Genomic DNA, 24287 nt, shown 5'->3' with positions numbered 1-24287 from the left:
TTCCACTTGTATTGCATGCATGTTGCGTCGTAACTCTGCCAACTGATAGCGTATCGACTTAGAGTGATCAGAAACATTCATGCAACACATACCTTCAAAATCTTCACATCCATGTCCATGCGCTAATAACAAAAAATCAATGGCTGCCAGATTCTGCAAAAATATCATGACGCATACTATCCATGTCTTCTAATAATCCTGATAACATGCTAGAGGTTAAATTCATTTGCTTTTGTGCCCAACAAGCTAATTTATTTAAGTTAGCTAAAGTTTTTGCAGTTGCTGCCCAAGAAACAAATAAAGATAATGCTATCCGCTCAGCTGTACCCAACAGGGTTAAATTGCCATCACAATGGGGAGTCAATACTTTTAGCGATCTTCTTGCTTGAGTATGATTCCGTAATGTTCTCATAGGTGGAGCAAACATTATCAATTTTCCAAAATAACATGGTCCTCCTATGGCCCTTTTTGGTACTCCTGACCTTATTTTACTACAATATCAACTAGGTTCATGTAGGCCTCTACTGAATCTCCCCTTTTTTTTTTTTTTTTTTTTTTTTTTAATGAGCCAGATTGTCTGTATTGAGTTGTTAATAATTTTTTGCAAGCATGATATGTTAATGATTATGCCTAGTATGATGCTTAGTATGACAATTCCGATTTTAACCAAGGACAGCAACCACCCAGTTATGCCACACACAAGCTTAGTTAATAAAATTACTGATCGCACGTTATACATATTCATGATTACGAAGCAAAGCTAAGTTTCATTACCTTCTAGTAATTTTCTATGATAACATTCTTCTACTATTATAGATATAACAACTCCAGTAACTTTCTTATCTACAAGAGCAGTGACTAGTTTTTTGCAAGCCTCTGTTGAAACAAGCCATAAATTCTGCTAACAATGTTTTGTATCTTAAAGCTTCCCTTCTCATTCCATGGCTTTCTTCCTGAGAGCATGATTGCATTCCTCCCCCAAGGTCGGTGTGCTTTCACTGATACCATACTGGCTCAGTGAAATACCACATCTCCCCCTTCTTTGTTTATGAGAAGAGGCTTGTTTCAATGCTTTATCTATTAAAGTCTGCACACATTTTAAGACACAGAATATAGCTCAAGATACATATATAAAAGGAATGAATAAGCATCCTACAGCTATTAGTAACAAGCTTATATCAAGTCACCAAAAGATTTCTGAATATATCAAAACCATCACTTTGTTGCTGGTTTTGTACTCCTTTTTGCAAGTTTTTAACACTTTTGTGAATAGATTCCGAATAATCAGACAGATTCATGCAGCAAAGCCCATCAAAATCCTGACAATAATGATTTTGTGCTAATAATAAAAAATCTATTGCTGATCTATTCTGTTACTAACCCAACTACGGCAAAGACACTGCTGAGCAGGAGGATGATGATCAGCCGGGTCAGAGCAGAGAAGGGAGGCAGGCGCAGCACCTTCAGGGCGTCCCCTGTTGTAAATAAAGTGTGCTCTGGGTCCGTCCTCTCCCCTTCGCTCCGAGCCACCTCTGTTTATACCCTCAGCAGATTCAGTGAAAGAGTACTGACCAGACGTTGCTGCATGCATGGCCAGCGCATACAACAAGGCCTGTCAAATATGTGCTCTGCAGGCTAACAGCGGTTCTGTTTTGTAAAGTAGCGTAGTGTATAGAATCTACATCAGTTAGCAGCGTTGATAGTGCCGATGCAGTTGTATTTATTTGCTTAGCAAGGCAACAGCCCAATTTATTTAGCATAGTTAACGCCTAGGCACTTGCCACACCAGGTGTAAAGACTGAAGCAGCAATAATTTTACTTAGTTTCCAAAACTCTGTATTATCTTGGCAACCAGATTCAATGCTATGTATGCTTTGTTTAGGTCTTTTATGTTGTCTGGATTTTGATATGTTAGTGCTCGCATGATTACGTCATGCTGTGTCGTTGCAATGTATAGGTCTTAAAGCATTTACAATCATTACCCCTCTTATTAACAGTCCGATGAACTCAAAGCAGCTTTGAGCGCTGGTCGTACCCATGGTGCAGGGATCCACTTGTTTACTGCTCTTGTAAAGACATAAGTGTATTCCTTCCCTGGGGTTTTAAGAGGGAACGGTCCTTCCACTTATACAGAGCTCGAATCAGACTGGAGTATCTGTTAACCATGTCAGGGGCGGGGGGGTGGGGGCGCCTGGAGGCGGCCACGGCCCCAGGCATATAAGAGGAAAGAAAACTAAAACCCGAGGTTTAAGACAAGAATAGGGAGGGATCCTTAAAGCCACCGCTACAAGCAAAACAGACCATCACTAAAACCAAAGCAGGATAAGGAAAAAGGGAACAAGACAACCTCCCCCCACCCCTCCCTCTTCCCGGGCTTAACACCATCTCAACCTCCCTCCCCCGCCCCCTGAGCGGGACAGGGATGGGGGGGGCGGGAAGAGGGAATGGGGGGTACAGTCAGTTAATCACATGCCACTTTATTGATATCAACGGCTTAACTGCTGCACCTACAGCAGCAGCCATGACTGTAGCCTTTTCTTCTTCTAACATTCGCTCGGCAGCTTCCAGCAGTTGCCCTGTACTAGATCCTTTTGGCAGCACACTAAGGGCTCTTTTAGTTTTTTCATTAGCATTATTAAAGGCAAGCATATCTAAGAACTTTGCTTTCATGTCATCATCCAGATCAGGGTGAGCCATAATTGCAGTGTGCAACCGATCAATAAATTTCCCATATGGTTCTGTGGGACCTTGCCTTACTGACGTAAAGGCAGGTCCGGACTTTTCATCATGCACACCAGCAAGCGCTTTATAAGCCAAATCTTGGCTCAGTTGTAACACTTCGGTAGCAAATTACGCTTGCCAATCAGATCGTGTGAAGGGTTCTGCTCTGTTGTAGTTCAACCCCAATCAGGACCAGACTACGTAGTCTCTCTCTCACTCCCCCCACACTCCGAGAGAATAGGGAGAGATAATATAAGGAAAAACGGCTCGAGGTTTGAGATAAGGACAGGGAGAAATCCTTAAAGTTACCATCACGGGCAAAACAGACTCCTCTTGGGGAAAACTATTCATTTATTACTACAAACAGCAAGATAATGAGACAGAGAACAAGATAACCTCCATCCACCCCTCCCTCTTCCCAAGCTTAACATTATCTCTACTACCTTCCCCTCCCGAGTGGCACAGTGGGGAAGAGGGAATGGGGATTGCAGTCAGTTCATCACACGTTGTTTTATGCCGCTGCTTCATGGTCAGGGGAAGAACTCCTCACATTCCTCCCCTGCTCCATCGTGGGGTCCCACCCATATGCCACAGTCCTTCGTGAAACTTCTCCGGCGTGGGTCATCTCTTCCACGGGGTGCAGTCCCTCCAGAACGGCTGCCCCAGCGGGCCCTCCACGGGCCACAGCCGCCTTCAGGCATCCACCTCCCCCGGTACGGGGTCCTTCACGGGCTCCAAGTGGATCTCTGCTCCTCTGTGGACCTCCATGGGCTGCAGGGGGACAACCTGCTCCACCATGGTCGTCACCACAGGCTGCAGAGGAATCTTGGCCAGGAGCCACATTACTCCTCCCCCTCCTTCTTCACTGACCTTGGCGTCTGCAGCCGTTCCTCACAACAGGCTGGCAGACGCCTCTCAGGATCCTTTTTACATCTTATTCACTTCTCATCTCCTCTCCACTTCTTGCAGCCGGGCCGGACTGAGTCAGGCCCAGTCGGCCGCCTGGCTAGAGGCCAGAGGGTGAGGCCTGCAAGGCCCATGAGGCCTGTGCCTCCCCCTCTCTGCCTCTTCCCCCGCTCAGCTTTCTTCACATCTTCTCTTCTCTCTTTTTTTTTTCTGTTTTCCCCTTCTTAAATACGTTATCGCAGAGGCGTTATCACGGAACATTCTGCTACCAATCGGTTCAGCCTTGGCCAGCAGCAGGTCCGCCCTAGGCCCGGACGAGTCCACTGAACACAGGGGAGCGACTTAGAATCACAGAATCATAGAATCATAGAATCACATGGTTGGATGGGACCTATAAGATCATCTAGTCCAACCGTCTTCCCACTACCATTGCTGCCACAGCTACTAAACCATATCCTGTAGCTTCTCATCAAGCCGCCTCTTGAACACTGCCAGGGACGGAGACTCCACCACCTCCCTGGGCAGGCCGTTCCAGTGCCTGACCACTCTTTGGGAGAATAAGTTTTTTCCTCAAGTCCAATCTAAACCTCCTCTGGTACAACTTGTGGCCATTTCCTCGGGTCCTGCTTGTTGCCTGGGAGAAGAGGCCAAACCCCCGCTCATCACAACCTGCCTTCAGGAAGCTATAGAGTGCAATGAGATCTCCCCTGAGCCTCCTCTTCTTCAGACTAAACGATCCCAACTCTCTCAGCCGCTCCTCATAAGACTTGTGCTCCAGACCCCTCACCAGCTTTGTTGCCCTTCTCTGGACACGTTCCAGGGCTTCAATGTCTTTCTTGTAGTGAGGGGCCCAAAACTGAACACAATACTCGAGGTGCGGCCTCACCAGCGCCGAATACAAGGGGATGATTACCTCCCTGCTCCTGCTGGCCACACTATTTCTAATGCAGGCCAGGATGCCGTTGGCCCTCTTGGCCACCTGGGAACACTGTCGGCTCACGTTCAGCTGAGCATCAACCAACACCCCCAGGTCCCTTTCCTCTTCACAGTCCTCCAGCCACTCAGCTCTGAGCCTATAGCGCTGCATGGGGTTATTGTGGCCAAAGTGCAGGACCCGACACTTGGCCTTGTTGAACCTCATGCCATTCAGCTCAGCCCAGCGATCCAGCCTATCCAGATCCCTCTGAAGGGCCTCCCTACCCTCAGGCAGATCAACACCGCCACCCAACTTGGTGTCATCTGCAAACTTACTGAGGGTACACTCAATCCCCTCGTCTAGGTCACCAATAAAGATATTGAACAAGATGGGCCCAAGTACCGACCCCTGGGGGACACCACTTGTAACAGGCTGCCAGCTGGACTTGACTCCATTAACCACCACCCGCTGGGCACAGCCCCCTAGCCAATTCTTTATCCAAAGAAGGGTATACCTACCCAGTCCACGGGCAGCCAGTTTCCCTAGGAGAATACTGTGAGAGATCGTGTCAAAGGCTTTGCTGAAGTCCAGGTAGACCACATCAACAGCCTTTCCTTCATCCACCAGTCTGGTCACCCAGTCGTAAAAGGAAATGAGGTTGGTCAAGCACGACCTGCCTTTCGTGAACCTGTGCTGGCTGGGCCTGATCCCCTGGATGCCACTCATATGCTGAGTGATCTCACCCAAGATGATTTGCTCCATAACTTTCCCAGGTACTGAGGTCAGGCTGACAGGCCTGTAGTTCCCCGGATCCTCCTTACGGCCCTTCTTGTAGATGGGAGTCACATCGGCAAGCCTCCAATCCTCCGGGACCTCCCCAGATAACCAGGAGCACTGGTAGATGGCCGAGAGCGGCTCGGCAATCACCCCCACCAACTCCCTTAGCACCCTAGGATGGAGCCCGTCCGGTCCCATGGACTTGTGGCAGTCCAGATGGAGAAGGAGCTCTCTAACCGTCTCCACCTGTACCACAGGGGTGTACTCGGCCTGGCATCCCAGACTTCCAGATTAGGGCATAAAGTGCCCTGAGGATAACTGATCTGCCTATTAAAGGCAGAAGTAAAGAAGGCGTTGAGGACCTCAGCCTTCTCCTTATCCTCAGTGGTCACATTCCCCGCTGCATCAAGTAAAGGGTGTAAATTCTCCTTATTTCTTCTCTTACCACTGATATATTTGTAAAAAGATTTCTTGTTCTCTTTTACTGCAGTGGCCAATCTGAGTTCATGCTGAGCTTTTGCCTTCCTAACTTCCTCCCTGCATACCTTAGAAACTTCTTTGTAATCTCCCCAAGTAGCCTGTCCCTTCTTCCAGAGGACATAGACTCTCTTTTTCTTCCGGAGCCTCAACAATAGTTCCCGGTTCATCCACGTCGGTCTTCTTCCCCTACGGCTCGCCTTATGGCATTCAGGAACAGCCTGTTCTTGTGCCTTTAAGATCTCCATCTTGAGGAGCGTGCAGGCTTCCTGGACCCCTTTACCCTTAAGGAGCGACTCCCAAGGGACCCTCGCAACAAGCGTCCTGAACAAGTCAAAGTCCGCCCTCTTGAAGTTCAGGATAGCCGTTCTGCTAGTCATCCTTCTGACATCTCCAAGAATAGAGAATTCTACAATTTCATGGTCGCTCTGCCCAAGACAGTGCCCAACCTTCACGTCTCCCACCAGTCCTCCATTGGTAAAGAGTAGGTCAATCAGGGCACCACCCCTGGTAGGCTCTCGTACCGGCTGCATAAGGAAACTATCTTCCACACCCTCTAGGAACCTTTTGGACTGTTTCCTCTGCGCTGTATGATATTCCCAGCATATATCAGGGAAGTTGAAGTCTCCCACGAGAACGAGTGTTGGTGATCGCGCGACTCACTCAAGCTGCTCACAGAATGCCTCATCCTTCTCTTCAACCTGATTAGGCGGTCTATAACAGACCCCCACCACGATGTCACCCCTACAGGCCTTTCCTCTTATCCTTATCCATAGACACTCAACTGTATCATTCCCAACCCCAAGCTCTTCAACGTCAAAATAGTCTTTAATATAAAGGGCCACACCACCACCCTTACTTCCTCGTCTATCTCTTCTGAAGAGCTTGTAGCCTTCCATCACAGCACTCCAGTCATGGGAGTGGTCCCACCACGTTTCAGTAATAGCAACCAGGTCATAGTTATCCTGCCACACAATCGCTTCCAGCTCCTCCAGCTTGTTGCTCATGTTGCGTGCATTGGTGACTTCTAGCAGTTTCCTACAGAAGCTACCACCCTAGGCCCCCCCTCACTAAACAAAACCACAACACACTCCCATCAGCATTTGAGTTTGCACCCCAAATAATGGATCACCCTGTTGTGTTGTCGAGGCGTTGCAGCTGCCCTATCACAAGCAGTCTGCCAATGCTGAAAGAACTGCAGCTGCTGTGACGGTGGCAGAAGCATCTGGACAACCATTCTAATATTATAAGGAGTTAACAACTGTGACGAAAAGATATGCTGCAACACAGACTGAGCGTATGATGATTTTAGCCCATACTGAGTAACTGCAATTTTAGCTTCCTTCAATATTTTCCAGTCTAATGCTTGCCACACACTTCTCCCAGTATTATCAGTCACAACTGGAAATGCCATGGGAAAAGGCTGTCCTTCTATCACAGCATCTCAAATCACCCCCTTCCACCGCACTGTTGGATTCGGATCCCCAGCCCCTCCCACCGGCGTCCCTTGCAAAGGTGCAAAAAGACTGATCTCACCCGATGCTCCATTCGGAATGAACAGGTTGGACGCTGGCAGGTCTCGGTGTGGCACAGGTGAAGGAGTTGACAAGTTTTCCAGTGATGCTTCTAGGCGAGCCTCTAGGGCTTTCAGACTTTTTAGCGTCTCTTGCAGCTGTGCATCCTTCAAGCTGGATGAATGTTCACCCCCCTCTTCCTCACGCCGTGGTGGCGGGGAAGAAGGTGGTAACGGGGGATAAACCGGAGCTGTTGGCGCCAGCGAAAAGGCTCGTGACTCTGAGCCTGCACTGGCGCAGCGTGGCGGGGTGCCTGGCGGTGGTACATCTGATGGTGGTGAAAAGCCTTTGGCAGTTTTTCCCTCTGGTGCCCGCATATCTATAGTTATAGGGGCTGTGGCTGCATTTCCTGGAGTCCTTGCTGGGGCTCGAACCCCCCCACCCTCAGCACAAGCTAGGGCAGTGGCAGGGCTCGTTGGACCCGAGAACAGCATGCTAGTAGCGGAGGTGGACCCGCCGGCTGGAGTTAAAGCCACAAAAGCAGATGCAGTGGCTGAACGCTCGGCTTTCATGCTTATCAATGTTTCATTAATTAGCTGCCACACGGTGGTGAATTTGCTCGCCTCCTTTGATCCCTTACTTATTTCTTCCCACAATTCTTTTCCTATCTTTTCCCATGTCGGGAGTTCAAAAGCAGCATCAACTGTAGGGATTAATTCCCTTTTCTTTGCCCACTGCAGCAAAGCTTCTAGGACGGCCGAGTCATAACTCAGTCCTCTCATAGAGAGCATATGTTGGAGGAGCTTAACCACTGCTGACTCCTCTTTGGTCAGTGTGGACCCCATCTCCTCCCCGGCCGCTGGCCTGGCCAAGATGAGATTCCCATCGTACCTTTTGTACCTTTTTGCGCTATAGCGACTTCCCGAGTGCCGGGGCAGCACTCGACTTCGACCGGCTTCCGCCCCCTCATTTCTTCTTTCCTTCTTCGGCTCTGTCGGGATGTCCAACACCAGATCTGAGGGTCCCTGTTCGGGTGCCACTTGCTGACGCAGAAGTCACAGACACTGCACACGACCAATATGATCAAGCAAATGCCGATTTATTGTTGATACATCCCAGTTAATATAGCCCTTCTAATTCCGTATCATGCGCAAGCTCTCTACTAATTGGCTAACTATATCATGCACGCGCTCTTAGCTAAAATATGATTCGTTAAGTCTCTTTGTTCACGCGCACAGTTCCCTCCACCTGCACCCTGCTTCACGTTCAGCCCCCAGTCACGTATGCCAGCTGTTTTCCTTCTTCTCAAGGTTGCTTCATTTACTTTCTCACAGGAAGTTTCATTACTTTCTCACAGGTGGCCTCATTATTTTCTCACAGGTGGCTTCACTACTTTCTCACAGGTGGCTTCAGTACTTTCTCACAAGCAGCTTCAGCGATGTCCTTGAGGCCTGCTGCTCACAAATATAACAATTCCATTCGGTCTGGATTGTTCACTAAGTGCTCCTGATACTCCAGGTATCCAACAGTTACCAGATACTACTAAGCCATTCTGTCTGTTCTGTTCTCTCACAAGAAGCAGGGAATAGCCCTGGGAATCCTAGCCCAAAACGGTAAAATACAAATTTATTGTGAACCCATGTATTCCAAAGAGGATCAAAAATCAGTTGAAGATTTAGGTGGAGAAATAGAGAAGGGTAGGTGGGCAAAGACTCCACGAGGCAGAATAGTAATTCCATTTGCATTATTGTGGGCCGTAGTTATAGCAGAACACAGAAAATCCCATTGGGGAGCTGAAGCATTGTATAAATACTTGAGTCAGCATATAGCTGCCTGAAACCTCTACACTACTGTTAAACAAGTGACACAGCAGTGTGAAATATGTTTGCAGAATAATCCTAAGACAAGCCCTAAAGCCCAACTTGGACAAATAGAGAAAAGAAACTATCCAGGGCAGTAATGGCCAATCGATTTCTCAGAACTCCCAAGAAAAGGGGTGTGCTGATATCTGTTGGTCTTAACGGACGCCTTTTCAGGCATTTCCTTGCTGAACCAATGCTCCTGTCATTACCTATCAATTCATACGATCTAGTCATGAATTGATTCAAGATTTGCAGCCCACCCCTACTGGAATGAATCTTGCTCTGATAAGGGAACTACTGCATCATGATAATTTAGAGGTTGATAAAGCAAGTTCAGGAAAGAGGCTGAAAGACTTCAATTACTATCCAACATGATGCAGAAAGAATACACCAAATAACGGAACGAGTAAAGTCAGACAGAGAGCACTATTGGTGGGATGTCTTCATGGGTTATTCCCCATCTGCTACCAAGATCTTAAACATACTGACCCACCCGATATTGATACTACTGATAGTCCCGGCAATGTTAACGGTAGAAAATCTTATCTTTTGGTATAAACTGAAGGAGCTTGCTGAACAAATATGGGCCTTAAAATTAGTAATGAAATATAATGACCCACTTGTAACAGCAAAAGAATTTGCTTAGGAGAAAGAAAAGGGGGGAATTGATACAGGGAATTAACTGTCTGCATATTGTTTGATTTAGAAGACTGTCTGCTAGACAATGCCTAACAATCCTGTTTGCCTTGAAACTCACTTAAGCTTATCAGGGACTGGTATTTGTCAAGGACTAATATGTCTAGCAAAGGACAGAATGTTAGTTCCACCACAAATTCGGTCAGAAGCTGGGAAACTGCTGAAATCCCCAAGCGAAAGGAGAGCATGAGTGAATTACTAAAGTTCATCTAGAGGAAGATAAGACCACCAGAGACAGATCTGAAATGCTAACACAAGTGTTTTATTTAATATCCCCGCCTCACTTATGCATATGTATGTCTGTATTGTGCAATCCTATGAATATGTATACCTGCACCGTATAAATTTTTGGTAAAATGTGCTGTCGGTGTGCGTGCTTTTGGAGGACCGATCCCCCACGCACCCGGTGCCAAATAAACATGCCTGCTTTATAACTCTCTCTGAGCTGTAGAGTTTGATCTGTGCGTCAACACTGTCCCGCACGACATCCTTCTCTCTAAACTAGAGAGACATGGGTTTGATGGACGGACCACTCAGTGGATAAGGAGTTGGCTGGATGGCCACACTCAGAGAGTGGTGGTCAATGGCTCGATGTCCAAGTGGAGACCAGTCACGAGTCGCATCCCTCAGGGGTCCGTGTTGGGCCTGGTACTGTTCAACATCTTTGTCAGCGACATGGACAGTAGGATAGAGTGCACCCTCAGCAAGTTTGCCGACGACACCAAGCTGTGTGGTGCTGTCGACACGCTGGAAGGGAGGGATGCCATCCAGAGGGACCTTGACAGGCTGGAGAGGTGGGCCCATGCAAACTACATGAAGTTCAACCAGGCCAAGTACAAGGTCCTGCACTTGCGTCGGGGCAATCCCAGGCACAAATATAGGCTGGGCGGGGAATGGATTGAGAGCAGCCCTGAGGAGAAGGACTTGGGAGTGCTGGTGGACAGAAGCTCAACATGAGCCGGCAATGCGCCCTTGCGGCCCAGAAGGCCAACTGCATCCTGGGCTGCATCAAGAGGAGTGTGGCCAGCAGGTCGAGGGAGGTGATTCTGCCACTCTACTCTGCCCTGGTGAGACCCCACCTGGAGTACTGTGTCCATTTCTGGAGCCCCTAACAGATGAAGGACATGGACCAGTTGGAGAGGGTCCAGAGGAGGGCCACAAAGATGATCAGAGGGCTGGAGCGCCTTTCCTATGAGGACAGGCTGAGAGTTGTAGAACACTGGAACAGGTTGCCCAGAGAGGTGGTTGATGCCCCATCCCTGGAAACGTTCAAGGCCAGGTTGGATGAGGCTCTGAGCAATGTGATCTAGTTGAGGATGTCCCTGCTTCTTGCAAGGGGATTGGACTAGATGACCTTTGAAGGTCCCTTCCAACCCTAATCATTCTATGATTCTATGATTCTATATCCATTTTGTCATGGGAATTCTGAAAAATCAATCTGCCAAAAATTTCCAGGCGAGTTTCCCTTATATGTGGTTCCTGGGGGTGGTTGTTTAATATTTCTAGGGTTAGTCTTTAAAAAAAATTCACACCTTTTATTACTGATTTTATTAACTTTGTCATCCTAACACTAATTGCCTATCTTCTTAAATCACTGGTCATTGCTTCTATTTCCCAATTAATTTCTCTGGTTTTAGCATCAGTTGCCGTGAGTCCACAACCTGATTATTAGGAGCAATCATCCATCATTTTTCATTTTTATTTGAATTAAGTGATTTAGTTAATTCCAAGTCAACCTTACTGTAATTTGGGGTTTGTTGTTCAAATTCCATTTTTTTAACTGGTAGTATTGTCATGATGCCTTTTTCTGCTATCTCCTTTGCTGTTTGATCAGCTAATCTGTTTCCAGTATTCACTGGGGAATTCCCAAATTGGTGGGCTTTGCAGTGCATAATTGCAACTTCTTTGGGTTTCTGCACCACTTGGAGCAATTGCAGAATTTCTTCTTGGTGTTTAATGGATGTTCCTTGTGCTGTCAGCATTCCTCTTTCTTTCCACGTGGCTCCATGGGCATGTACTATTCCAGAAGCATATTTTAAATCAGTCCATATATTCACTCTTTTATCTTCTATCCATTTCAGGGCTTCTATGAGGGCTATCTGTTCAGCCTTTTCTGCCAAGGTATTCACTCGAAGTGGCCTTGCATCAATAACAGAGTTTGTTGTTATTGCATGTCCAGCCAATCTTCTTCCATTTCTCGCGAAGCTGCTTCCGTCAGTAAATATCTTGAATTCTCGGTCAGGTATAGGTTCACTCTTAAGGTCACTTCTACTGGAGTAAACTTGTTCGATGATCTGTAGGTGGCAGGATTTATTGTTGTAGTTGTTTTCAATTTGACATCACCTTGTACCAACAGGACAATTTGATATTTGAGCATCCCGCTTGGGGATAACCAGTGTCCTCCTTTCTGTTCCAGAACAGAAAGTACCATATGCGGTACAGAAACTGTTCTTGGCTGTCCCGTTGTCAGCTTACGAGCTTCTTAAATCAGGAGGACAGTTGCTGCTACAGCTCGTAGACAACCTGGTCATCCTTGGCTAACATTGTCCAATTGTTTGGAGAAATAATCAACCGGTCGTCTTTATTCTCCAATCCTCTGAGAAAAGATCCCGGGAGCCAAGTGTTGTCTTTCATGCACAAACAGTTCATAGGATTTGGTTAAATCAGGCAACCCTAGAGCAGGAGCAGACATCAGAGCTGCCTTTACATTCTGGAATGCCTTCCGAGCTTCAGGTTCCCACATGAGGGGTCCCTCCTTCAATTCCTTTAATCCACAGGTGACAGCATCCAGCCATTCCCAGAAATGTTCGCAGCTCCTTAGCTGCTTTTGGCTCCAGCATTTGACAAATCGCCTCCTTTCTCTCATTTCCAAGTCATCTTTGTCCTTGTGTAATCACAAATTTCAAATACATGAAAGTCTCTTTTCCAATCTGTGCTTTCTTCTTAGAAAATCTGTGAACACTTTGGCCCAAGAAATTTAGCAGTCAAGTTGAAACATTCTTCTCTGGTTTTTGTGGCCATTAAAATGTCATCTACATATTGCAACACCAATCCTTCAGGATAAATTTTTTTCCATGTTTCTAATTCCTTAGCCAATTGATTTCCAAATATTGTTGGGCTATATTTAAATCCTTGAAGTAGCACTGCCCAGGTGAGCTGAGTCTTCTGCCCAGTTGTGGGATTTTCCCATTCAAAGGCAAAATATGCCTGACTATTTTTGTCAAGGGGAATGCAGAAAAAGGCATCCTTCAAGTCCAATACTGTGGACCACTGTCAACAAGGTATATGGGTTTGCCACTACAGGGTGAATAGCTTGAACTATTAAATTTATTACTATTAAATCTTGCACTAACTTATATTCCTCACCTTCTGGCTTTTTCACAGGTAAAATGGGAGTACTGAATTCTGATTCACATTTGACTAATAGTCGATATTTTAAAAAAATTTTCAATTATTTTCTCAAGGCCTCTTCTAGCTTCTAATTTTAAAGGGTACTGTTTTTGTCTTACCGGTTTGGTGCTTTCCTTTAGAAAAATCTTTACTGGTTCTGCTGCTTTTGAACGTCCAGGAACTTTGCCAGCTCACACCAAAGGAGTTACTGCATTGTCCACTTCTTGAGAGATTTCATGTGGCTCTGAAGTTGTCTGTAACATAAAAATTCTTGCCTCTATGGCTTTTGATTAGGATATATTTAATTGAATTTCACAGTTTTAAAAACTAATTTGTGCTTCCAATTTGCTCAATAAATTTCTCCCCAATAAGGCAACAGGACACTCTGGTATATATAAAAATTGGCCAATTCTCCATTGTTTACCCACCTTAAAAGTTAAGGATTGAATGAAAAATTTCTTTTCAGCTTTCCCTGTGGCACCAATTTTGTCTACATGCTTTTTACTCAATTTTCTTCTACAAGTACTTAAAACTGAATAGGTAGCTCCAGTATCAACCAAAAAAAAAAAAATCCATGGTTTGGGTCCCCAGCTGGATTGTAACCAGGGGTTCTGCTGGGGAATTCTCCCCCAGTCCTCTTTGCACCTCTGACAAAGGCATCTGCTCTGCTGCCAGTTTTTTGTTTCTTTTTCAGAATAAGGACATTCATTTTTCCAATGCCACCATTCTTCACACTTTGCACACTAATTTTCCCAATCTCTCTCCTATTGCAGTTATTTTATCCATTCCTCTACCACACCCCTGATCTCATCCCCGGTTTGTTCCCCTACTGCTTGTCAAAGTGGGAGTGGGGGCTTGAACCACTCCTTGTTCTGCCTGGTCTTGTCGGCTTCCAGTTCTCCCTGCAGTAGGACTGAATCCTTCATTATTCAGCTGCCCCACTCTACAGCTCCCACCAGGGGTGCGGTGTTCTGCCCCCTTTTTCTACTGTTTTATCTGTTAAAACTGCATCAACACATAAAGATAACACATAAATTTAACACAAATTCTATATCCTCCTCTTCAGTTGCACATTTTAAACACCACTTTCTATGCTACAAGCAGAACAAGATCTTTTCAACCTTTTTCTTTTTTTTTTTTCTCTAATGCCAAAACCATCGGATCCTTGGGAACATATCCACAATCTTTCTGCCACTCGGGATGATTTCTCAAAGTAAAGAACAAATCAACATAGGGGACCACATCCCACTTTTCTTCCCTTCTACAAGATAACATCAACTGTAAAATATTGTATCAATTTTTTTCCTAGTCATTTGGTCTATATATCGCCCTATATCCTCCCAATGTTTAAGAACACATCCCAGTGGAGACTTCGTTAATATTTCCCTTCCCATTGAGGTAGACATAAAAGATATGTGTTTTCCCATATTTTACAAAAGAGTTTTTGGTACCAAAAAGAAACAATAATACTGATCTACAGAAAAGGTCAGTTCTGCCACCAAGAAAAGTTTAAAATCCCAAATGCAATGCTGTGTAATATTCAAGTACCATTTACCGCAACACATGCATACAGACTTCAAAAACCAGCGTTGAAGCAACAATTACCAGCTTGTAAATCACTTCTAAAACACCCTGGAGCCCCTTTCCAAGCTATGTACAAACCTTACCAATACCCGGGTCTACCCTGCCCTACGAAGCTTTCGCTGCGATTTACGGGTAGGCAACTTTTACCCTTTTTAGCCCAACCCTGCGAAGCTTTTGCTGCAACTTATGGGCAGGCATCCCTTTACCTTCCCTTACCAAGGTACCTTTTCATCCCAACCCTGCAAAGCTCCTGCGACGACTTACAGGTGGGTACCCCTTTAAATTAAAAATAAGAATGCCTTTACCTTATTCCAGGGATCTTGCTTCGAGCTCTTCGGTCTGGGGATCGGAGGTTCTCCCCAAGAATCCCTCAGTGCCAGCTGGAGATCCTGTGATCCCTCAGATCCGTCGAGGTTCAGAAGCAGAGTCTCACCTGGGTCGCCAGAAACTGTCACCAAAATCGGGAATTATATTGATTAAGCATTTTATGTCATATAACACCTTCTTCTCTTTATGTAGGGCCTAGCTGAGAGGTATATTCAGGGCAAACAGATGGGACTAGTCCTTACACAAAAGGCATCCACAAGCAAGACTTTCTGCCTGGCTGGTATGTTTGCACACCTTAATGTAGTTAATTTACCAGTGGGCTATGATACAAATATGGAAGACTGAATTTTAAATCCTTTCTTCTTGATCTAGGAGACAGGGCTTAAATATGAGTCCCAGGGAAGTAATTAATACTTTACTATAGTCAGTCTTCATCTCACTTCCTGCTCTGTTTAATGCTAAGTACAGTATTGTCCTACTCTAACAAACACTTTAAGCTTCCTTCTTTATGCTCACTTTATGTCCCATGTGGGAATACAACCCAGACAGGTTGTGTTCGAGGGGACAGGCACAGCAGAGGCACAGGGGCTAGACACAGCCCAGGCGGGAGACACCAAGTGTGTACATGCCTGTCCCCCCACACCACATCCAGGAGCACACATCAGACAGCCCATACAGATTAAGGGAAAGCCAAACTACCATAAATGGGGTTTATAGAAGATACTCTGCTGAGATCAGGTCTGCCAGTAGGAGATAGTAAATAGAGGCACCTATATATCCGGTCAGCCTCACCTCTGTGCCTGGCAAGGTCATGGAGCAGATTCTCCTGGAAACCATGCTAAGGAACATGGAGAGCAAGGAGGTGGTTGGTGACAGCCAACATGGCTTCACCAAGGGCAGATCGTGCCTGACCAATTTGGTGGCCTTCTGTGACGGGGTGACGGCATCGGTGGACAAGGGACGAGCAACTGACATCATCTACCTGGACTTGTGCAAAGCTTTTGACACTGTCCCACACGACATCCTTCTCCCTAAACTAGAGAGACATGGGTTTGATGGACGGACCACTCGGTGGATAAGGAGTTGGCTGGATGGCCGCACTCAGAGAGTGGTGGTCAACGGCTCAATGTCCATGTGGAGACCGGTCACGAGTGGCGTCCCTCAGGGGTCCGTGCTGGGCCCGGCCCTGTTCAACATCTTTGTCGGCGATATGGACAGTGGGATAGAGTGCACCCTCTGCAAGTTCGCCGACGACACCAAGTTGTGTGGTGCCGTCGACACGCTGGAAGGGAGGGATGCCATCCAGAGGGACCTTGACAGGCTGGAGAGGTGGGCCTGTGCCAACCTCATGAAGTTCAACCAGGCCAAGTGCAAGGTCCTGCACCTGGGTCATGGCAATCCCAGGCACAAATACAGGCTGGGCAGGAAATGGATTGAGAGCAGCCCTGAGGAGAAGGACTTGGGAGTGCTGGTGGATGAGAAGCTTAACATGAGCAGGCAATGCGCCCTTGCGGCCCAGAAGGCCAACCGCATCCTGGGCTGCATCAAGACAAGCGTGGCCAGCAGGTCGAGGGAGGTGATTCTCCCCCTCTACTCTGCCCTGGTGAGACCCCACCTGGAGTCCTGTGTCCAGTTCTGGAGCCCCCAACACAAGAAGGACATGGACCAGTTGGAGAAGGTCCAGAGGAGGGCCACAAAGATGATAAAAGGGCTGGAGCACCTCTCCTATGAGGACAGGCTGAGAGAGTTGGGGCTGTTCAGCCTGCAGAAGAGGAGGCTCCGGGGAGACCTGATAGCGGTCTTCCAGTACCTCAAGGGGGCCTACAAGGAAGATGGGGATAGGCTGTTCTGTAGGGCCTGTTGCAATAGGACGAGAGGTAATGGTTTTAAAATAGAGGGGGGTAGATTTAGATTAGAAATTAGGAAAAAAAATTTTTACGATGCGAGTTATAGAACACTGGAACAGGTTGCCCAGAAAGGTGGTGGAGGCCCCATCTCTGGAAGCGTTCAAGGCCAGGCTGGATGAGGCTCTGAGCAACCTGACCTAGTCAGGGATGTCCCTGCTCCTTGCAGGGGGGTTGGACTAGATGACCTTTGAAGGTCCCTTCCAACCCTAACCATTCTATGATAAGTAAAAAAAAAAAAACATTGTGCCAGTACCTAAAATAATCTACAATCAGGGTGGGAATTAACTTATTTTTCTTCATCCAGTCATGCTCATGCTGTTGCCTGTGAACTCGTGGGATAAATAAAAGGTAAATATGAAAAATAAATCTGCTGTTATGTGACTTAAAAACTTAATAATAGATAGTTTTCCAAAGGGTTTGAATGTCTACTGGGAAATCTCCAACAGTCTACAAATCGGGAAAGCTTATAGTCTGTTCTAAACTTGATAAATCCTTGCATATATTAACTGTGCCCACGTGAGAAAGGCAGTATAAATTGCTCTTCCTCATATGCAGGGGAAGAAGACTGGAGTCCTTGGCTCCTGGTCCTGCACAAGGCACTAGGCAGTGCCCTTCCTACTTGTCCTGGGGCTGCAGCCAGTTCATTAAGATTTTTAGGGCTCTACAGATTATTCAACTTCAGAAAGTGGCTGGTAGACAATACCCATGGATCATTCTTTACTAAACCTTGCAAAAGACAAGTGACTCTGTGCCTACTCCTTCCTCCAACTAAAATGTTTCCAGCTTGATAGACCTGATGTCACCAAAATTGGGAATAAACCTCTTAACACCAATGTCGCATTAAAAGGCAGGCATTCTCTTTTATTGCGGCGCCAGATGCATGGAGGATACTTCCACCTAGTGTGCATGCCTTATAGCATGTGAAGCAAAGTTTATATTATTCAGAAACATACATATCCATTATATTTCCCAGAATAATCATGCATATTCAAAGTAATTCTTAGAAATTATTATCATAAACTCCGCCTCGCTGCACATGCTCATTAAGTCTCTCCAAGAGGGTGGTCTTCTGAGACCCCTGGTGGTCATCTTATGGTTGTCCTTTTGGTGGACTCTTGGGATCCTTTGCTATATCTGGATATCCTGGTAGCCTGCAGAATCCTGCTCAACTGCTTTGCGAAATTGTGCTTAATTAGCACGTTCTGAGCTTGTATTTCATTGTTCTTAGTTCTTGTTACAGAAGATCTTTACCTTTGATGGTTACCTTGTTCCCGTAATGCAACAGTACTGTCACCGAAATCAGGAATCAAACTCCTTAACACCAATGTAGCATTAAGAAGCAGGCATTCTTTATTGCGGCGCTGGATGCACGGGGAATCCTTATACCTAGCGTGCATGCCGGTCTGGAAATCTGGACAGAATATATTTAGTGATTTCATGCATAATCATTAATAATTCCCAGAATACTAATACATAATCATCGGTTTTCCTAGAAATCATTATCATATTCCCCACCCACTTGCGCATGCTCAATCTTTTGAGTCGAGGGTCTTCTGGTGGTCTTGGGGGTCATCGGAGCGCTCCCTCCTCGAATTCGCTGGTCAAACCCCTCCTTAAAATCTCCATATATGGTCTTGAGAACAGGTCGCGTTGCTCCTTGAAACTTTCTGGCTCCAAAGTGATGGCTCAGGGCCTATATCCACAGCTGGTGTTTGAGGCCTACCTTTGTTCTACCACTCTGTTCTGGTTTTGTTAGTGAGGGGGGGCCTAAGGTGGCAGATTCTGTAGGAAACTGCTAGAAGTCGCTCCCCTTTGTTCAGTGGACTCGGCCGGGCCTAGGGCGGACCCGCTGCTGGCCAAGGCCGAGCCAATTGGTAGCAGAATGTCCCGTGATAACGCCTCTGCGATAACGTATTTAAGTAGGGGAAAACAGGAAAAAAAGGAGGAGAAGATGTGAAGCAGCTGAGCGGGGGGCAGAGAGGGGGAGGCGCGAGCCTCATGCGCCTTGCAGGCCTCACCCTCTGGCCTCCTGCCGGGCAGCCGACTGGGCCCAACTCGGCCCGGCCCGGCTGCAAGAAGTGGAGAGGAGATGAGAAGTGAATAAGATGTAAAAAGGATCCTGAGAGACATCTACCAGCCTGTTGTGAGGAACGGCTGCAGACGCCAAGGTCAGTGAAGAAGGAGGGGGAGGAGTAACGCGGCTCCTGGCCAAGATTCCCCTGCAGCCCATGGTTATGACCATGGTGGAGCAGGTTGTCCCCCTGCAGCCCATGGAGGTCCACGGAGGGGCAGAGATTCACCTGCAGCCCGTGGAGGACCCCATACCGGGGGAGGTGGATGCCTGAAGGAGGCTGTGGCCCGTGGAGGGCCCGCTGGGACAGCTGTTCTAGAGGGACTGCACCCCGTGGAAGAGATGACCCACGCCGGAGCAGTTTCACGAAGGACTGTGGCCCGTGGGAGGGACCCCACGCTGGAGCAGAGGAGGAATGTGAGGAGTTCTTCCCCTGACAATGATACAGCAGCGTAAAACAACGCATGATGAACTGACCACGACCCCCATTCCCTTTCCCCCCCCCGTGCTGCTCGGGAGGGGAAGGTAGTAGAGATAATGTTAAGCCCGGGAAGAGGGAGGGGTGGGGGGAGGTTATCTTGTTCCCTGTCTCATTCTCCTGCTAATTTTAGAAGTAAATGAATAGTTTTCCCCAAGTCGAGTCTGTTTTGCCCGTGACGGTAACTTTAAGGATTTCTCCCCGTCCTTATCTCAAACCTTGAGCTGTTTTTTTCTTATATCATCTCCTCCTATTCTCTCGGAGGGTGGGGGGAGCGAGAGACAGACTGCGTAGTCTGGTCCTGATCAGGGCTGAACTACGACACACTCTTCTTAATTACCCCAGACATGCTAGGCTAACTTCTAACAAACAAGGTGTTGTAACAGTTCTAAAACTCCCTGTTCCCTCTAAGGACAAATAAATTTCATATAAAATTTAACCTATGTGACTACAGTTCTATAGTTAGCAAGAATCACCTCATATTGATATTTAATTTTCAAAAATCATATTATTCTAAAATTATATTGATTAAGCATTTTACGTCATTTAACAGTACCCCCTTTGATCATGTATCGCAAATATGACTGTTCCCTTTTGTGTATTCAAGACTAATATAATAGCTCCACAGTATGACAACCATAGAGGGAAATTAGCATCATTTGTCATTTTAATATATCATGCAGTCCTGTTCTGATGGAAGGAGCACTTCTTGGGTTTTTTTCTTTCCTCCAGCCAGTTTAGAAGTAGCATTGAGTGACTCAATAGGGTGTTGTGTTTGTGTTTTCTCAGGAAGAAATGAAGCCAGCTCCCCATGAGAGGTGAATGAAGGGTTTCTTAGAGTTTCAAGAGGAGGTTAAAGAAGAATTAAACTTGCAAAGACTGATTTAAACTGAAGCTTTTCATAGAATCATAGAATGGTTTGGGCTGGAAGGGACCTTCAAAGGTCATCTAGTCCAACCCCCCTGCAAGGAGCAGGGAGATCTCCAACTAGAGCTGGTTGCTCAGAGACTCATCCAACCTGGCCTTGAATGTTTCCAGGGATGGGGCATCCACCACCTCTCTGGGCAACATGGTCCAGTGCTCTACAACCATCAGTGTAAAAAAAAATTTTCCTAATATCTAATCTAAATCTATCTCCCTCTATTTTAAAACAATTACCCCTCGTCCTGTCACAACAGGCCCTACTGAAGAGTTTCTCCCCATCTTTCCCGTAGGCCCCCTTGAGGTACTGGAAGACTGCTATAAGGTCTCCCCGGAGCCTCCTCTTCTCCAGGCTGAACAGCCCCAACTCTCTCAGCCTGTCCTCATAGGAGAGGTGCTCCAGCCCTCTGATCATTTTTGTGGCCCTCCTCTGGACCTTCTCCAACTGGTCCATGTCCTTCTTATGTTGGGGGCTCCAGAACTGGATGCAGTAGACTTTTGCTGGGTTTGTTTGTTTGTTTTTTCTTAGAGAAGGAGGGAGGGAGGGAAGAAGGGAGGGAGGAAGGGAGGGAGAAAATGTGCTGGAAGATCACAGAGAGCCCAGCAAAGCCAAGCCAAGTCCAACCATTGTATAAAATGAACTTCTCAGCCTTGGATATAGATTTGTTCTATTTGATCATAAACATGTAGTGAAGGTTCTACATAGCAATGAAATAATCATTTCAACTTGTTCACTCCAGAAGTACCTATAAATGGGACAGCCAAGCAAGGTCTTTGTTTAGAATTGTTCCACTTACTTGTCCAAGCTAGAGCTTGACCCTGAGGAAGTCCAGCCATGCTGCTTGTAACATGTTCTTATTTTAACTGATATTTCAGGGACTTGTTTTCTCCCTGCAGTTCAGACAGTTGTGGGGTTTTTTTTAGCCTTGACAGAATGGCTAGACGAGGTAATCCACAGAAACAGCTGCTGCACGCAATGTGATCTTTTCCCTAAAAAATCATAGAATCATAGAATCACATGGTTGGATGGGACCTATAAGATCATCTAGTCCAACCGTCTTCCCACTACCATTGCTGCCACAGCTACTAAACCATATCCTGTAGCTTCTCATCAAGCCGCCTCTTGAACACTGCCAGGGACGGAGACTCCACCACCTCCCTGGGCAGGCTGTTCCAGTGCCTTACCACTCTTTGAGAGAAAAAGTTTTTCCTCAAGTCCAATCTAAACCTCCTCTGGTACAACTTGTGGCCATTTCCTCGGGTCCTGCTTGTTGCCTGGGAGAAGAGGCCAAACCCCTGCTCATCACAACCTGCCTTCAGGAAGCTATAGAGTGCAATGAGATCTCCCCTGAGCCTCCTCTTCTTCAGACTAAACAATCCCAGCTCTCTCAGCCGCTCCTCATAAGACTTGTGCTCCAGACCCCTCACCAGCTTTGTTGCCCTTCTCTGGACACGTTCCAGGGCTTCAATGTCTTTCTTGTAGTGAGGGGCCCAAAACTGAACACAATACTCGAGGTGCGGCCTCACCAGTGCCGAATACAGGGGGATGATTACCTCCCTGCTCCTGCTGGCCACACTATTTCTAATGCAGGCCAGGATGCCGTTGGCCCTCTTGGCCACCTGGGAACACTGTCGGCTCATGTTCAGCTGAGCATCAACCAACACCCCCAGGTCCCTTTCCTCTTCACAGTCCTCCAGCCACTCAGCTCTGAGCCTATAGCGCTGCCTGGGGTTATTGTGGCCAAAGTGCAGGACCCGACACTTGGCCTTGTTGAACCTCATGCCATTCAGCTCAGCCCAGTGATCCAGCCTATCCAGATCCCTCTGAAGGGCCTCCCTACCCTCAGGCAGATCAACACCGCCACCCAACTTGGTGTCATCTGCAAACTTACTGAGGGTACACTCAATCCCCTCGTCTAGGTCATCAATAAAGATATTGAACAAGATGGGCCCAAGTACCGACCCCTGGGGGACACCACTTGTAACAGGCTGCCAGCTGGACTTGACTCCATTAACCACCACCCGCTGGGCACGGCCCCCTAGCCAATTCTTTATCCAAAGAAGGGTATACCTACCCAGTCCACAGGCAGCCAGTTTCCCTAGGAGAATACTGTGAGAGACCGTGTCAAAGGCCTTGCTGAAGTCCAGGTAGACCACATCAACAGCCTTTCCTTCATCCACCAGTCTGGTCACCCAGTCGTAAAAGGAAATGAGGTTGGTCAAGCACGACCTGCCTTTCGTGAACCCGTGCTGGCTGGGCCTGATCCCCTGGATGCCACTCATATGCCGAGTGATCTCACCCAAGATGATTTGCTCCATAACTTTCCCAGGTACTGAGGTCAGGCTGACAGGCCTGTAGTTCCCCGGATCCTCCTTACGGCCCTTCTTGTAGATGGGAGTCACATCGGCAAGCCTCCAGTCCTCCGGGACCTCCTCAGATAACCAGGACCGCTGGTAGATGGCCGAGAGCGGCTCGGCAATCACCCCCACCAACTCCCTTAGCACCCTAGGATGGAGCCCGTCCGGTCCCATGGACTTGTGGCAGTCCAGATGGAGAAGGAGCTCTCTAACCGTCTCCACCTGTACCACAGGGGGTGTACTCGGCCTGGCATCCCAGACTTAAACATTTTTTAACAAAGACTTCTGAACTATTCCTTAGTTTTGGATATGTTGGAAATATCCAGAAGCTAAAATCTCTCAATATGAATGTAAATGACATATCAACTATCTGACCATACTGCTTTTAGCTTGATAAGTGTCCCAAGAAGATTAACAAGAGTTGCATGTTCACAGAACCACTCCCTAATCAGAAAGCATTCATCAGGGAAATACCTCTGCTTCATCCCACTTTCACAGAGGATTTGCTTCTTGAATATAAGTGTTCTTGTCTGTAGTGTGAAGAAAGATGCTACTGATTTTTGTAGTGTGAGCTTTGCAAACTTTCAAACTTGATCAAATATAACATAATCAGGATTTTCGTTGTGATGAATTTTATAACTTGAAATTATTTTGTTCTTTGTCAACCACTGGCATTTCTGTCTATACAGAACTCCTATATGAGTCCAAGTAACATTAAAGTAAGTTTTGCAAATATTGAAGATATAAAATAACATTAATTGATCCAGGGAGATTTGAAAAATGAACAGGAGAAAAGAAATAAAGGTTCAGCCTTTAGAAAGGCCCAGGAAAATAAGGGAAAACACATTCAGGGGAAAGGAAGAATTTGGAAAATAGTAATTTTAAAGAAGTCAAGAGGTGAGAGTGGACAGAAAGCTAGACAGGCATTGGGAACAGGATATAGCATCCAAAAGGGTAATGCAGCTGTGAATTGCATAGGCAAGGGTAGCATCCTCAGTGGGAAGGATAGTAAAAGTCCTTTTCTGAACATTGCAGATAGTATTATCTTGTAATTTAGCACTGATCGGGACCAGACTATACAGTCTCTCTCTCACTACCCCCTCCCACCGAGAGAATGGGGAGAGATAATATAAGAAAAAAGGCTCAAGGTTTGAGATAAGAACGGGGAGAGATCCTTAAAGTTACCGTTACGGGCAAAACAGACTCGACTTGGGGAAAAATACTAATTTATTACTAAAACCAAAACAGGACAATGAGAAAGAGAACAAGAAAACCTCTCCCCATCCCTCCCTCTTCCTAGGCTTAACATTATCTCTACCACCTTCTCCCCTCCCCGAGTGGTACAGCAGGGAAGAGGGAATGGGGGTTACGGTCAGTTCATC

Source organism: Chlamydotis macqueenii, chromosome W (assembly GCF_036417535.1).
Source record: "Chlamydotis macqueenii isolate bChlMac1 chromosome W, bChlMac1.mat, whole genome shotgun sequence".
Taxonomy (NCBI): Eukaryota; Metazoa; Chordata; class Aves; order Otidiformes; family Otididae; genus Chlamydotis; species Chlamydotis macqueenii.
This window is presented reverse-complemented; position numbering follows the sequence as displayed.